We start from the raw sequence: 16,881 nt of genomic DNA, 5'->3' as shown, positions 1-16,881 counted from the left end.
CTCCATTCCATTCCCTAACCTCACCCAAAACAGGTACTAGGTCGACACTAAGTCCCTATATCCTAACAGGCCCTGCCTACCTCCACCCCCTGAATATTTCTATTAGAATGTGAAGATGTTATCAAAAGCCTTCAAGACTCAAAAGACTAAAACCACAATGACGGGATGCCAGGTGGTGCGGCTGCCACTGCCAACCCTGCCTGTGCCCCGACCTTCACACGCCGCAGCCTGGTGCTGTGCCACCTCGAGCAACTCGTGGTTGGAGCTGCTTTTCACATTTAATGCGAAATTTAATAAACATGAAAGGACTACTTACTACAGCCATGAGATGGTTTCTGCAATTATCTCACCCACATTCATCTTAACTTATAACCAACTGACTAAAGTAATTTGCCAATTAAATGACAGAAGTATTTTCAAAAGTCCTCTCATAAGTTGTAAACACATATAGCAAGAGCAGGCAGTACCACCCAGGAATGGGGATGTCGCCTGGGGAAGCAGGGTCGCCTTGGCTGGTGAACACTCCCTTCCACTTTCTGTACCAGGAAAGGACAGGTGACACAGCTGTTATTCCCTGATCTGTCTACTCAAAACCGCTGCCCAAAGGATCCCTCTGTTTCTGTGTTAAATTTGTCATTTAATTGACAAATTACTATATTCAGTTGATTAAAAATTAAAATGAATCTGGGCAAGAGTGACACATTACACTAGAAATGACCCTACCACCCATCCCAACAGTGCACAGGTACCTGTGAGTCCTACAGGAAGATGACAGAGAAAACACGTGGGTGGACTAGTACATCACACACTGTCACCACACTAAGAAAGTAACCATATAGTATACAACAAACACACTCTTTATGCTAGGTGCTGCAAAGAAGAGTTTTATACTAATGGCAGTTGAAATTGTTTCATACTGAAACTGAAAGTCAACCAAAAAAAAAAAAGTCAATTCCTCTGATGTGGAAAATACTGAACTAGTAGAGACTTCAGAATCACAAAGAGAAAAGAGCACAAGGGATTAGCTTTGATCTCGAAGAATCTGCAGTCCAGTTAGGGAATCGATGTTAAAAGGGCAGCTCGCGATGCTACCTGTTCCGCAGTACATGCCCAGTCAATGCCACAAGACCATAAGTGCAGCAGGAACATCCAAAAAGAGATTATTTGTAGTCAGAAATAGGGGTTTTAAGCTAATCCTTGACTGGTGGATCTTTGAGAAAAGCATAGCAAAGAAGGTGGCGTTGCACGGAGGGGGACAGACGCAGGCGCAGGTGTGAGGTGACAGGAGCGTGCGATACGGCCGTGGAGGTGAGTGCCGGAATTAAAAGGTGAGGAAAAGAAGACGGAGGCCAGCTCTGGTGACTTGAATGACGGTAACAAGTGGCCTCTACCCTGCAGGGGTGCTTAGGACAAGAGCACGCTGGGATGAGACTGCCCCATAACAGAAAAGGGCTGGAGAAAGAGCAAAATAAAAATAGGATAGTTAGTTGGGAAGGTCCCAAAATACCTGGGTCAGGGTCACGATGGCACAAGCTCAGGTGGGAAGGGTGGCGCTCGAAAACCACAGGGCAGGAGTGGCAAGGGGAGGGCGGTGTCGACGAAGCCTCAGAGTTTGGATCCTCCACGGAGGGCAGTGGTGTCATAAGGTCAACAGAAAGGGGGGAAAGGGAGCCAGGTATGTGTGTGTGTGTGTGTGTATACATATGTGCATGTCTGTGCATGTATGTACACATGTGTGTACATGCATGTGCGTGTGCATGTGTGCACATGTGCATTGGTTTCTTAGTTGGGGTTTTTCTGGTGAGGAGAGGAGGTGAGCAGTGAGGTTTGGGGTCTGTTCTAGTGGAGGCGAGGGCATCATGTTACCCTATTAATGAGCGTTCACTAGGAAATGAACCACAGAACTGACAGAAGCTCGCTGAGGCTGGAGACGAAGCCGTGGCCTCGCGCAGGTGCGGAGGGTACTTGTGGGAGGGGTTAGGCAGCAACAAGGATGCAGGGGACAGAGAGGAGCAAGACAAGCTGAAGGCTGAGACCTGGCCAGGCCCCACGTGGGCGGGGGGCGAGAACATGCTTGGCTCCATCACAGCACCGTGTCACTTTGTCTCGTCGTTCCATCTCTCAGTACACTAGCTAGATCCTTTCCTTCTATAGTCATAGATAACATAAGGAAATATACTTTACAGACTGTACTTATTTCCCTAAATTTTAGAAACTCTGCGAGTACCTGCCCTGCTAAATATGGCACTCAAGTTCTCCTTGAGTCGTCTTTTCCCTGCCCGGCATTCATCAGCCAACAGAACAGATCCCAAACCCACGCCACCCCTGCACCTCCACTGCTCTTACTCTGATAGTAGCCACAGTTTGCACCTTCCTGGACGGGGCAGGAGCTTCGGCATTCTTCTCCCTGTTTCCACTCTGCCACCTCGACCCTGACAATTCCTTCTCCGTAAAGAGGCTGGAATGACCTTAAAATGAATCCCATCTGGTCAAAACCTACCAGAGCTTCCCACCACACTGACGGTAAAATCCTGGCTCCTGACCCCTCCCCGCTCCCTGCCCCCCACCCCAGCCAATGGGTGCTGCTGGCCTCACCTCTGGCTGCTTCTGAAACACACCGAGCTCTCTCCTGCCCCAGCCAACCACCATGCTGCCCCTGCAGCCAAGGATGCTCTCTTCCTCCTCATCTCTGGGGGCACAGCTGCGCTGCTGGATTCAGCTCAAGTCATGCCCTTAAAGAAACGTCCCCTGAACAACGGATCTAAGTAATCACCTGCTCAGTCTCCTCACACTTCAACCGGCCTGGCACCCCCAGTACCCCAGAGTCAGCAGGTCCCTACACCCACCTGTGTTTGTGCACCCTAAATTCTAGCTCCTGCTGTCCAACAAGTGGTGTGGTTTTAGTCAACTCACTTCCTGCCGATGTTCCTTAGTGTCCTCATCACCAACATACAGGGGCTGGAATAGATAAAATCTGAAGTTGCACGTGGGCCCTAACATTCTGTGGTTTTGTGAATTAAACTGGGGCCAGTTTTTATTTCATTCTCTTCTGCTGCTGTTCTTACTGCTATTTGGGAAGGTCGGGGAGGAAAGAAAAAGAAGATTAAAAGGAAAAAGGTGAAGGGAGGAGAGAAGACGGAAAGACAGGGAGAGGGAGCTGCTTCTCGTGGGACATTGGTCATGCAGCTTTGTCCTGGCACCAAGTAGCCACTTCCAGGAGAAACCAAGCACCTCCTGGAGCTCCGGCACTAGTGAACCTGAACTCTGCTGCTGCCCCCTAAGACGTTCCACCTGCACCGTCACAGGGACCCCTTCAAGAACTTCTTCATTAGTCCAATTAGTCAGCCTAGCAGAGTGATTAAGAGCATGAGCTTTGGAGTGTGGCCGACTGCAGCTCAGCTCATGACTGTGCGAGACACTAAACACGTCCCTTCACTGTGAGGCCCGGCCGGGCTTCTCACCTGTAAAACGGGGCCAATGGTGACACACACATGCACAGACACGCACACACACATGGGGCTATTCTGAAGACTAAATGAGATCACATGTATGTAGAGCACTGAGCACTAGGGGCTCAATAACTGCTATCATCACCCAATCCGTACGGAAATGGCCTTTTTCGAGGCTTCCTAGATGTACCTGTGCTGCTATGGGTAACCTGGAACCCAGCCGTCATCTCTGCACTGCTCTGTCAAGTTACAACAATGGCACTAGACGTCTAGGACTTCACAGGGAGGCCTAGTTCCAAATATTGAACCCATTTTCCCACCGAGAGCCAAATATTCTATTTCAAAAGTAAAATTACACTTCAGGGAATCATACAGTTAATAAGAGCGGCACTTCTTACCATATGAGATTTCTCACCATAAACAACTAGAAAACTGGACAGAAAAGTAACTTTCCATGGAAGGGCTGTGGTCCCTGAGAGAAGGGAAATAAACTAGGAGGTCCCCGGGTTGGGCCAGCTCTTGGCCTGGAGGTACTTTCTGAACCAAAATGCTAGGAGGGGGACCCAAGCAGATCAAGGTGGTCTTGCTGAGGTGACAGCACCAGGAATTCAGGGAAGCCAAGCTTCCTGGACACACAAAACAATAAAATAAATAAAAGAGGTATAGCTAATAGGCTAGAGATGGCAACAACGTAACATACCAAAATATATTCAATTCAAAAGAAGACAGAAAAAGAAGAAAAAAAAAGAACAAATAGAAAACAATTAGGAGGATTTGAAACTTAAATCCAACTATTTGATAACTAACTGTAAATGGTCTAAACATTCTGATTAAATGGCAGAGATTGTTAGTCTCAACCAGATGCTGCCTGTAACAAACACGCTTTAAATACATAAATACAGACACTCTTGAAAAGTAAAAGAATGGAGAATAGATGTACCACGCAAACACTAATATCAAGAAAGCTGGGGTGATTATGACAGTATGAGACAAAGTAGATGTCAGCCATATATTATCAGAAGATAATATAGATAAAGAAGAACATTTCACAATGATAAAGGAGTCAATTCCTAGAAAAGACATAATGATGGTACTGTATGTGCACCTATCATAGAGGATCCAGTAATTCTTCTCCTAAGTATTCACCAAAGAGAAATGACAGTGTACATTTACAAGACTTCTGTACAAATGTCCATAGCAGCTTTATTTATAATTGCCCCAAACTGGAAACAGTTCTGCTGCCCACAAACAAGTGAACTGTTAAGTCCATATAACGGAATATCATTCAGCAATAAAAGAAACAAAATTCCAGGACAAGCAACAATGTGGATGACTTTCAAAACTATTACAGACACTAAGCCAGACACAAAAGGGTATTGTTTGATTCTATTTATAGGAAGTTCTAGAAAAGGTAAATGTAATCTGTGGTGACCGAGAGCAAATCAGTGGCTGTCTGGGGCTGGGGTGAGCTGAATATACTTTAATGATGAAAATGGTCTCTGTGTGGATGGTAGTAGGTACACGGGTGTACACATTTGTCAAAACTCAAACTCTATTCTTAAAATGAGTTTTATTTGTATGCATTTTATTGTATGTATATTATACAATATGTCCATAAAATTGCTCTAAAAAGTAAAAACACAAGCACAGAGCACATGTATCAGTAAACAAGGAAAAAATAAATAACAACTGGATTCTTATATAGTTGGTATCTCATGAATAAGAAATCAGGCATATTCTGCAAACAATAAACTAAAAAACAACAAAGGAAAAAAGGGCCAAAAATCAATGCTCCCATTAAGCTATTCATTCTATTTCAAGGTCTTTCCTATCACCAATTCTGAACTCACTTGTTGGTTTAAAAGTAGAAGCCACAAAACAAAACAAATTTCGATCTCCTTAAATAGTCACAGATTATAAGATAAGGAAATGGATTCCTAAAGAGCAAAAACTCTAAAGACTATTAATGATTTCAACTGAAAAAAACATATCTTTAGAGAGTAGGTGTATCATACAAGGTAAGGATATTTGCTTCTCTAAGAAGTTGTCCTGGTTTCTCTCCCTGTGTTCCAATGTTATAAATAGTCTCCCGGACTCTCTGTCCCTGCCTTTGCTGGGATTTCTCCTCTGACTCATACCTGTAAGAGTCCTCCCCATTCATCCGCTAGCAGAAAGCTGTCCAAGTCAGAGCCAAGCTCTTAGAAAGGATCAAGTAGAGTGCAAAGGAGGTGTGACAACACTCCACTGAGCGGCCCACTGTGCAAATCAAGTTACCTTAATTCCACAAGGCATAAACAAAATCATCGCCCTGTAGCCTCCACCTCTTATCTGAACCTTCCCTTCACCTGCGGTCCAAACTGAACCTGAGGCTATGGTGTCCCAGGCAAGCTACTCCACCCACTCCATCCTCCACCACCCCCTTTGGTACCACAATACAATTCATTACAAATCCCATTGGCTCTAGCTTCAAAATCTGGAATCCCATGACTTCTCACCACCTCCACCCCGCAGGTCGGGAGGCAGCATCGTCTCTCACGGCCTCCAGCTTCCCGAGAGGCTTCCCCAGCCCCTGCCTCCCCAACAGCCAGGCTGATCCTGGAGCTGTCAGATCACACCAGCCTGGTGCTCACTCTGTCCTATGTCCTGTCTCACCCCCCTAAGCACAGAAACCCTAACCCGGGCCTCCAGGGCCCCACAGTCCCTCTCACTCCCACTCCACCCAAGCCCCCAGCCTCCTTCTTTCCCTCAACCATGTGGCTCCGGCCTCCAGGCCTTCGCCCTGCTGAACACTCCACCTGGGCACTCTAACCCCCGGGTAAATCCAAAGGGGCCCAGCCCCCCATGTCGCCCAGTACTTTGCAACTGTCCTTTATAGGTGGCACCTTCTCCAAATGCCCTGTTTGAAACCACCATGCACACCATCGCTCCCCCCTTTCTCCTCGGCACACCTCTTCTCCATAACATCCCCCACCCCGTGGACAGTATATATTTGTCAGTCTGTCTCCCCCCGATAGCACGTTAGCTCCATAAAGGTGTGGATTTCAGGATGTGTGGCACATAGTTAAATTTATTGAACAAATGATTAAAGTTTTAGCAATAAGTTTCAAACAAAGCCTAATAATCACCTAATAGCATATCTCTATATTTCCTGGTCTTGACGTTGACTAGAAGTAGAAATAGTAAAATAAATCAACAATAAGGTATAAAACCATCCGGAAAGGTATTTACGAAAAAGCTAAAACCAGGGGATATTACCACAATAGACTGCCACCTTGAATTTCATAACCAGCTGAGGGTTCTTAAAATCTTAAAATGGTCCCATCGTCCCCCACTGTCAGTTTAAAAAGCTCATGGATAACTTTTGCAGGAGAGGTGAGGCTTCACAGGCCCTTGGTATCTCTAGCAAGACAGATCAAGACCCCACATTGCTAATATTGCTACTGCATGTATTTTCTTTTGTTCCTAAAATATGTGGACCCTGGCAGCTCAAAAGTTGAGTTCAGCTGCAGATGCTGGGAGATTTGCAAGACTCATCTCCTGGCCGAAACAGTCGCTTCTCCGCATTTGCCTGGCAATTTAAATTCATGCCTCAGAAAAACGACCATGAGCCCTTTCCATGAATCCCAGGGCTCCTTGGCAGTCACACTTAACAGCTGTTCGGTACCAGAACGCCAAAGGTTCGTGGGTTTCACACACTTGCTTTGCTACCCATCTTTTGCAGGGTGAGCTGGTTGGCGAAGGGAGCCTTCTGTGGCCTGATACTGCCTTAGTCTTCTTCAAGTGCCTTTTTGTTTGATGAGCCCTTCCCAGCGAAGCACTCCAAACACATCTGATGGTGAATGTCTCATTCAGCAAAGCACAGAAAGTAGACCAGCTACAGAGAGATCTTTGTGCACTGCCACAGAATTCTGGATTTCAGTATCATTATAGATTGAATAGGAATCCTACAGTTGATAAGTTATTTTTTTTTTAAAAAAAGGAACTTGATATGCATGCTAATTTCCACGGTAACTTTTCCTGGTTACAGGCAGAAAAAGCACGTTACTTCCAATCAAGGCTCTGCCACTTGAGAGTTGTGCAAACTTAGTCATGTTATTTTACCAATATACAGAAACACTCAGTGCAGTTTCTAGTACACAGGTAGCCATCGCTGTCTTCAGTTAATAGTAATTCCTATTATAGACTCATAGTATTCCAATCACAGGATCAGACGAGCTCGGGGAAAATTAAATGGTAAAAATGTAAAAGATAACAGACATGCCAGCCTGCCGATCAGGAGTCCAGCGCTCATGTATCAGCGTTCCTACAGTTCCAGTGATTAGTAGATGTTAAAGGATTATGTTATTCCAGTAATATGCAGTTTTGAAATTTGGGGGGCAAGTGATAACTACAGCTGCTCTCAGAAGTCGAATGATAATTTTAAAAAGAAAAACTAGCCCTAATAACCTGGTTCAAAAAAAAAAAAAGAGACAATCAAATTTTCTCATAGAACTGGTTTAGCCTTTTTATCCTCTTTTTATCCTTTTTAGCCCAAATCTCTCAGATGTCCCAAATTTTCAGAGCTGTGGAGGCTGCACTGCAGGGGCATGTGGTGTCTCCCAGCCTGGGCCGACTCCAACACCAGGACCTGATCCCCAGAACTGTTTAATCCAACATAGATGATGAAGTTAGCTGGAAAAGCTGCCTTGCCGGTAGGTTTTTAAGCAACAGCTTTTCCCTCTATGCTAGTGTCTTTCCTCTCTGGGCAGCATTTTTATCAGGAGACCCAAGTTGAAACTGTGCAGAATCTGTGACCTTAATTTACCTAGAGTCCCCTTAGCATTGGCAGCCAGCTGTTGCCTTTTCAACTGAAAATCCAATTAGCTGTGCTTAGTCAAGTGTTTGTCTCTGCTGTTTGAAAGTTTAAACGGCTCTTTAACTCTTGCCCTCACCAAAAGTCTCGACAAAGGCATTGATGCAGAACTGAATGGACCCCAAGTTTTTCTTCTCTGTGGCTGTGGTTGCTCTGAGCTGGAGAAAGGTTTGTGGATAAGACAGGGAGGGAACTGGTTCTGTCACTCTCCATCAGGGACCTCTGTCAGGGGAGAGACCCTTCACGGTGACAGAAACAAACACTTCCAAACAAGGGTAGAAACAAAAGGGAAAACAGAGGTTGAAGCTGGTTCCCAGGTTAAGATTTCTCTCTCTACAACCATATGCAAAAGCGCTCAGTGAGCTATAATTTAACCCTAGCCTTTGAATCCAAAGCTGCACAGTTATAAATGTTTTCAGATTTTAACTACCTACCTATTATGTTTTAAAGCACAAAATACTTCAAGCAATAATTTTATAAATCATAAAATAAATTGGCAACTTTGTTCATTGAAACTGATAAAAATGTAATCCTGCAAGGTTTATTGTTGTATTTTTAGTGCTTTTGTGGTTTTATAAAGTTACCAAGTTTTTAGAATAAGTACCTATGACATATCTGTGTCCATCTTTATTTCTATGGAGACTGCTCAGAAATTTTTTCTTTTTAAAAAAGGACTTTGTAAGGTAGTAATTTCTGTTTGACCAACACATTCATTTTATAATGAAACATATACCTTTGTTTTCAAAGCCATGGCAAGTATATTCCTAACACCTTGGCCCCAAATGTCAAATATGATTTATGTATTCTTTCTAGGTAAATGTTCCTTAAAAATCATGCTCAGTATGTTTGAGACCAACATTAAAAGTATTTAAGAAATTAAAGTGAAAAGTAAAAATTGGAAAGAAATAAAAGGCATAGAATGGAAAGAAAGAAGTAAAACTGTTTTCATTCAGACAGGGTCCTATACGTAGAAAACCCTAAAGAATACACACACACACACACACACACACACACACACACCCCTTACTAATAAACTAGTTCAGGAAGATTACAGGATACCAGATCATTATATAAAAACCCATTCTATTTCCATGTACTAGCAATGAACAACCAAAATTGAAATTAAGAAAACAATTCCATTCACAATAGCATCAAAAAAGATTAAAATACTTAGGAATAAATTTTAAACGTTCAACACTAAAAACTACAAAGCACTGCTGAGAGAAATTAAAGAAGACCTAAAAAGACGGTAGAGACATTTCATTTTCCTGGGTTGGAAGAGTTAATACTGTTAAAATGGCAATTCTCCTCAAATTGATGTACAAATACAACACAATCCCTATCAAAATCCCAGCAAGATTTGGTTTGCAGAAATTGAAAAATGCTAAAAATTCATATGGAAATGCAAAGGACCCAGAATAGCCAAAGACAACTTTGAAAAAAAAGAGAGCAGATTTTTATTTACCAATTCCAAAACTTACCATGAGGCTACAGTAATTAAGACAGTGTGGTACTGGCATCAGGACAGACACACACATTAATGGAATTAAATCCAGAGCCCAGAAATAAGTCCTTACATTTACCATTAATTAATTTTTAACAAAGTGCCAAGGCAATCCAGTGAGGAAAGTCTTTTCAACAAATGATTTTCAGATAATTGGATATCCACACGCAAAAAAGGATAAATTTAGACTTCACATCACAGACAAAAATTTACTCAAAATCACCAGAGACCTAAATGTAAGAGCTAAAACAATCAAACTTTTAGAAGAAAAATAGAAAAAAAAAATCTGTGAATTTGTTAGGCAAAACATTCTTAGATATGACACCAAAGTATGAGTCATAAAAGAAAAAAATGTGTAAGTTGAACTTCATCAAAATTAAAACCTCCTGTCATTCAAAAGTCAACATTAAGAAAGTGAAAAAGAGATTAGATTCTAGCCACCAACTGGAAGACAATATTTGTAACTCATACACATGATGTACAACATAGATAAAGACAATGCAATTTTTAAAATGGGCTAAAGATTTAAACAGACATTTTACTAAAAAGATATACAAATGCCTTTATCATGAACGTGTTCATTATCATTAACTGCTAGAGAAATGCAAATCAAAACCACAATTAGATACATACCACTTCATGCTCATTAGAATGGCTATAATCAAAAAGACAGATAACAGCAAGTATTGATGACCATATGGTAAACCTGGAACCCTCATAAATTGATGGTGGGAATGTCAAATGGTACAGCCACTTTGGAAAGGAATTTGGTAATTTCTTAAAAAGTTAAACATAAATTTACCATATGACCCAGCAATTCCGCTCCTGAGTATATACCCAAGAGAAACAAAAACATATGTCCACAAAAAACTAGTACACAAATGCTCACAGCAGCATTGTTCATCATGGACAAAAAGTGGCGATAACCCAAATGCCCATCAGCTGGTGAATGGATGAAGAAAGTTTGCTACATCCACTTAATGGAATGCTCGTCAGCAACAAAAGGGAAAGAAGTACTGATACACAAAAGCAGGGATGAACATCAAAAACCTTACATCAAAATAAAAGAAGCCAGATGAAGAAGACTACAGACTTCATACTGTATGATTCCAGTTTCATGAACTGTCTAGAAAAGGCAAATCCAGAGAGACAGAAAGCGGACGAGTGGCTGCCTGGGGCTGAGGGTGGGAACAGGGAGTGACTACAAATGGGCAGGAGGGGTCTTTTCGGGGCATGGAAATGTCTTCAAATCGGATCAGGGTGGTTGTTGGACAACTCTAGAAATACACTAGAAATAAAATCATCAAATAATATACTTACAGTGAGTCAATTATGTCATACACCAAATTCAAAAAGATTACTATTCCAACTCTGGATTAAGCTCTGAAGTCACTGCTATAAAATGAAATGCCTTCCATGGCAATACGTGGTGCAATATTACATTAACCATCATGTCCTTTCTACATGAGAATAACATTTGCATACTTCATGTATTAAGTATCTATTTTAGAGTCTCCTTATAATTTGAAACATGCTCCTTTAATAGGAATGAATACGCAGACAGAGAGGCTAAGTAGATTGTCCACAGACGGATGGAATTTATCAAATCCCATGGGCCTCACTTGCATATGATGAAATTACAATTTCAGCATATCTTACAGAAGAAAAATAGGAACAGACTAATCTTAACTATAACTGATGAATTGATTTTACTGCCTATTCAATAACCAGTATCTCCTTAAAACTAAACACACTGTGTCAATGTCTAAATATGTAAGTTTTACTGACAGCAAACTAGAGATCAATTGATATCCGTTAAGACATATAATATCCATAAAAGGATGAAGAGGAGCATGAAAGTGGCTGTCACTTAATCTCCTTATTCTGTATATTGGCAATTGCAAACAAAGAATGAAGCATTTATCCTGCTGTATTCATTTTCTATTGCTGTGTCACATGTCACCAAACACTTAGTGGCTTAGAAACAACACACACACATGTTATCTCACAGCTGTGTAGGACATAAGTCCAGGTGGGCTCTGCTAGTTCTCTGCTTAGGCCAAATTTAAGGTGTCAGCCAGCCTGACTTCTTGTCTAGAGGCTCTGGTTAGGAATCTGCCTCCAAACTCACTCCAGTTGTGGGCAGAATTCAGTTCCTTGTGGTTGTAGGACTGAGGTGGCTGTTTCCTCGGCTCCTGGGGAGCACCCACACGCCACCCCATGCAGTCCCCCCTCCCTCTGCAAAGCCTGCAACACTGTGTCGACTCTTTCTTGAGCTTCTTCCTCCTCTGCTGCTAGCCCCAGCAAACTCTTGCTTTTAAAGCTCTTACTGGAGTAGATTAAGCCCATCCAGACAATAACCTTCATTGTATCTGCAAAATCTCTTTTGGCCACCGTATGCTTGGGAGTAACACCACAAGGCTAAGGTCGTAGGGGTCATACCTACCACATCTGCCTTTCTTATTGAACCATATTTAAAGGTAACTGAATATCCCTCATTGATGGGTAGAAGTACTAAATGCAGAAGGAACAGCATAATTAGGAAACTCACCATTTTGTAAATCCCTAATAAAATAACTGATTTAGGCAAAGATTGTAGGGGGGAAAAAAGAAACACAGAGCAGATGCCGGCTGAAGGAGGGACTTGATAGCTGGGCCCATCCAAGCCCACTTCAGAGAGGTGACTACAGAGACCCCAAGTGACATGTGTGCCTGCCATGAAGTACACAGCACCAACCACAAAGCACTCTTGCCACAAAAAGTTGAAGCTCAATCTGATTAGAGCTTTCTTTCAGTTTACGGGAAATATAGGAAATAGAAGTACAATTTAAATGACACCATTTAGAAGCAAACAGAAAAATCCAGAATGTGGAACATTCTATAACACAACAGGCCCAGTTTCTTCAATAATTAACTGTGTGTGTGTGTGTGTGTGTGTGGAAGGCAAGACGGGAGCTGTTTTAGATTAAAAGAGATATCATCACCAATTACAAGAACAATATTTGGATCCTAATTCAAACCAAAAGTAAAAGGACATTTTTAAGTTAATCAGAAAAACGTGACTAAAGACTTAGTATTAGAGTATTCTGAGAATAATCAAAAATTTCATAGATTGGGATAAAGATATTGAGGTTATATATGAAACCATTCATATTTTTTAAAGATGCATATGAAATGCTATGAGTGGTTTGCTAATTATTATACTTTAAAATATTTCAGCAATCAGAAAAAGGGGATAAAAAAAGCAAGTATAGCAAAATGTTGAAAAATACAGAATGTAGGTGGGTGTATACACACACACACTCACGTATCGGGGTTCATTATTCTAGTCTACTTTTGTGTATGTCAAAAAAACTTTTTAAACAAACAATTTTGTTTAAGAGCTTTCATTCACTGGGCACCTGCTGAGAACCGATGGTTGTGTTAAGGGCTCCGTGTACATTACTGGCTGAGTTTTCACAACAGTCTAGGGGCAGGTGCTACTGGCATCCCCACTTAATAGATAAGAAAACCAATGAAATAACCACCCCTTTGGGGTGTAGCAAACAGGTCTGCCGATCACCTGTTAGCAAAGCTTCAGAGGCCAAGTAAATGAAAGACATCTACATTTTTTCATTTCACAAAACATTTTTACAGATTAGCTGCAGCACACATTGGAGGGCAGTCCCCGAGCCCTGTGCTAACCGTGCATGGGGGGACCTTGGTAAGGTACGAGAAGAGAGAAAAGGAGTTGACAGGCAGGGGACAGAGGGTGAAAGAGGACCAAGAGAGCCACTGAAAAGCAGTAGGGGGAGAGGGAAGCGGGGACAGCGAGTGGAGAGAACAAGGTGCCAACACAAGGAGTCACGGGAGGCGCAGATGGAACAGACGACAAAGGGGAAGGAATGTGCTGGAACCCGATCCAGAGTGTCAGACAAATGTACTCCAACCACGGCCCACCCTCCACTCTTCCCCAATCCCTGATACCAGGCAAAAGTGAGAAGGTCACAGAGAAAACAAGAGGGACCAGACGGTCAAACACAGACACGTTAGCTGTAGTAATAGATAGCTCTGCCAAAGCGTAATGACAGACGTGTGTCTTGTGCTCGCTCCCTACACTCCCATCAGTCGCTGTTCTTTCCCGCGACCATGACCTTCCAAGTTTGAACTCAGCTTCTCCGGACCAGCGCCAAGCTCACAAATTAAGAGGAGGAAAGAAGAAATTATTTATTTAAACAATTTTTAATTTTACCAGCTTAACTGAGATGAGTTTCAAAGCCCATCAGTGCCCGGGGAGGCTGACCCTACTTCGTTAGCCCAGCAGGAGCTCGGGTCAAAGGCCCCCAGAGCTGGGGTTAGGTAAGGCTTTAATCCAAACGATGGAAAACTCACGTTTGGGGCGCTGTACGTGTATTTGGCAGGCTGGTAGACAGGAAAGGAGTTACAGAAGGGAGAGGGAACAACAAAATACATAAGGGAAGAAAGAATCATCGATGCATTTCAGAAATGGGAGTGAGAGCTGGAGGGGAAGACAGGTTGATCACAGTCTCCCAGCTACATCTTAACTAACCATAGGGAACCACTGACTCACATCACGGTAAAAAATCCCTTCCCTTCATAGCACATTATTCAAAGTAACCAAAAAGCAGAAACAAACCAAATGTCCATCAACTGGCGAATGGATAAACAAAATGCAGTCTACGCGTGCAATGGAATGTTACTCAACTACAATAAGGGATGAATTTCTGACCCAGGGTACAACCGATTCGGACCTTAAAGATGGGCTGAGAGAAGCCAAATCCAAAAGGCCACTGAGTATGCAATTCCCTTTATGTGGAATGTCCAACACTGGCAAAGCCATAGAGAAAAAATTCGATTAGTGGTTCCCAGGCACTGGGGGAGTGGGGAACAGGGAGTGACAGCTAATGGGTACAGAGTTTCTTTTGGGGGTAATGACAATGTTCCAGAACATTTTCTAAACTGTGTTCTAAAACCCTGTGCAGATGGTTGCACAGCTCTGTGAATACACTAAAAGTCACTCAACTGTTAACTTTCAATGGCTGGATTTCATGCCATGTGAAATATATCTCAACAAAGCTGTGAAAAAATAAATTTAAAAGGTTTTCGCTATGAAACAAATAGATAAATAATTCCTTTTTCCCTTCCCTTCTAAAGGTAAGGAGTTTCTCTCTCTTGGTATCATGAGAGTTTTGTTTTCTGGGTTTTCATACAAAATCAAAAGCAAAAGAGAGCAATTTATGTGGATGGGAGTTCCACAAACACCGTGAAAATAATGAGAAGCAGTCATAACTAATGAAATGAAAGCCAAATCCTTTTAAGTTATCTGTTCCCCAACCAAATCCTGAGGATCAGGGTGAGATAGCTCTGCGTGGGGAAGGCCGTTAGCTTTCCACACCTTTTCCTGCAGCACCTACGGGCCACACCTCATCCGCTTCTCCAAATCACTCCTGTCCCCTTTCCCCCGCTGTACTTCATGGCCACCAAGAAAGCTCCATCTACAGAAGACCGCCTTCATAGACTGGCTAATTTTTGTAAACTATTAAATAATAGAAGTGGTTTACAAAAACACATAGACTTTGCACCAGTTTCTACTTAACCTGAATAAAAGAGAACATCTTAACTCTTTCTTTAAAAATCTCCCCGGGTCTTACTGGGTGACCCTCTACCTTTTACACCCACCCTTTCCTTTCCAGCAGTCTTTGCAGCACTATCAGAGCAGAGAAGGAGAACTGGGAATCGAAACAAGTCACTTCACCTCCCCGTGTCTACATCTCCTCGTCCACAAATGAGAGAGCAGCCTAGAACCATCTGGCAGGACACTCCGTCTCTAAGGGGTCTATCAGTCGTGCATAACCACGGAAACAACTGCACCCACAAATAGACTTCTAGGGGACTGTAATTTCTTGGAATTTGAATGAAGTAATTTTCTCCAGCAATAAAATAATTTAAAAACTGAGCCACATAGCTCCCCAGCAAACCATCGCCGTAACGGTGGGAGGCAAACAAGGCGCAAAGAAAGGAAAGACGCCTCCTATTTTCCTACATTCAGCGATGCTGATTTCATGTAAAAACCTGAGGATTACCCGTTTATCTCATCACGATGGGCAGATTAACACCATGGCTGGCTGGCGGACCAAATAATGAATCCTATACTGGCTGAGAATAAAATATTATTTAAGGAATTTTTGGAGAGCAGGAACTGTTTTGTGAGAAAAGAAGTAAAGAAAGAAAAGATAAGGAAGGAAGGAAGGAAGGAAGGAAGGAAGGAAGGAAGGAAGGAAGGAAGGAAGGAAGGAAGGAAGGAAGGAAGGAAGGAAGGGAGGGGGCGGAGGAAGGAGACAAGGAAAGAAGGAAGGAAGGAAGGGAGGGAGGGAACTGTTTTGTGAGCAAAGAAGTAAAGAAAGAAAAGATGGATGGAAGGAAGGAAGGAAGGAAGGAAGGATGGAAGGGAGGGAGGGAGAGAGGGAGGGGAGAAAGGAGAGAAGGAAGGAAGGAAGGGAGGGAGGGAGGGAGGAGAGGGAGGAGAGGGAGGAGAGGGAGGGAGGGAGGGAGGGAAGGAGGGGAGGAAGGAGAGAAGGAAGGAAGGGAGGGAGGGAGGGAGGGAGGATAGCTCTTACCTAACCCTGCTGACCGTCACCTCTAAACAAACCGCCAGCTTTCCAGAAGGCAGATGTCAATATCATACCCTATGTCTTCACAGGCCTTGAAACTAAGGCAGTTCCTATGCAATTCTAATTTCTTCAGGCACTAACTGCTGGGTAACTCCAAATCACTTCTACACAACAACACATCTGCCAGCTGTGGCCAGAGTTGGGGCTCAGCCAGTGACAGATGGGTCCCTGGCCCATACGTACACATGTGATGGGGCCAGGGGGTCCTTGTGGCCTGCTGAGTGGACACTGTTATTCCTGGAGCTACAGGAGTAAGAGTAATCCATGTGGTCCTGCCCAGAAAGAACGGCACACAAAACCCATAGACCCGTGAAAACTGATGAGATCAAGTGGTCCAGCCCCCCCCCGCTTTGGAAGGAAATAGCCAACCACGGAGTGGAGTGACGTTTATGAAGGCACATGCCA

General features: G+C 43.1%; 1 protein-coding gene across 1 annotated transcript in view; it reads right to left on the bottom strand.

Moving 5' to 3' along the window:
* GRK3 (G protein-coupled receptor kinase 3) overlaps nucleotides 1-16,881 on the bottom strand; it is a 119,334-nt gene that overhangs the window by 76,792 nt on the left and 25,661 nt on the right. The window lies entirely within an intron of this gene.

The sequence above is a fragment of the Lemur catta genome, chromosome 21 (genome assembly GCF_020740605.2).
Source record: "Lemur catta isolate mLemCat1 chromosome 21, mLemCat1.pri, whole genome shotgun sequence".
Lineage (NCBI taxonomy): Eukaryota > Metazoa > Chordata > Mammalia > Primates > Lemuridae > Lemur > Lemur catta.
Note: the sequence above shows the minus strand (reverse complement) of the source record. Positions and strands in the feature narration are given on the sequence as shown.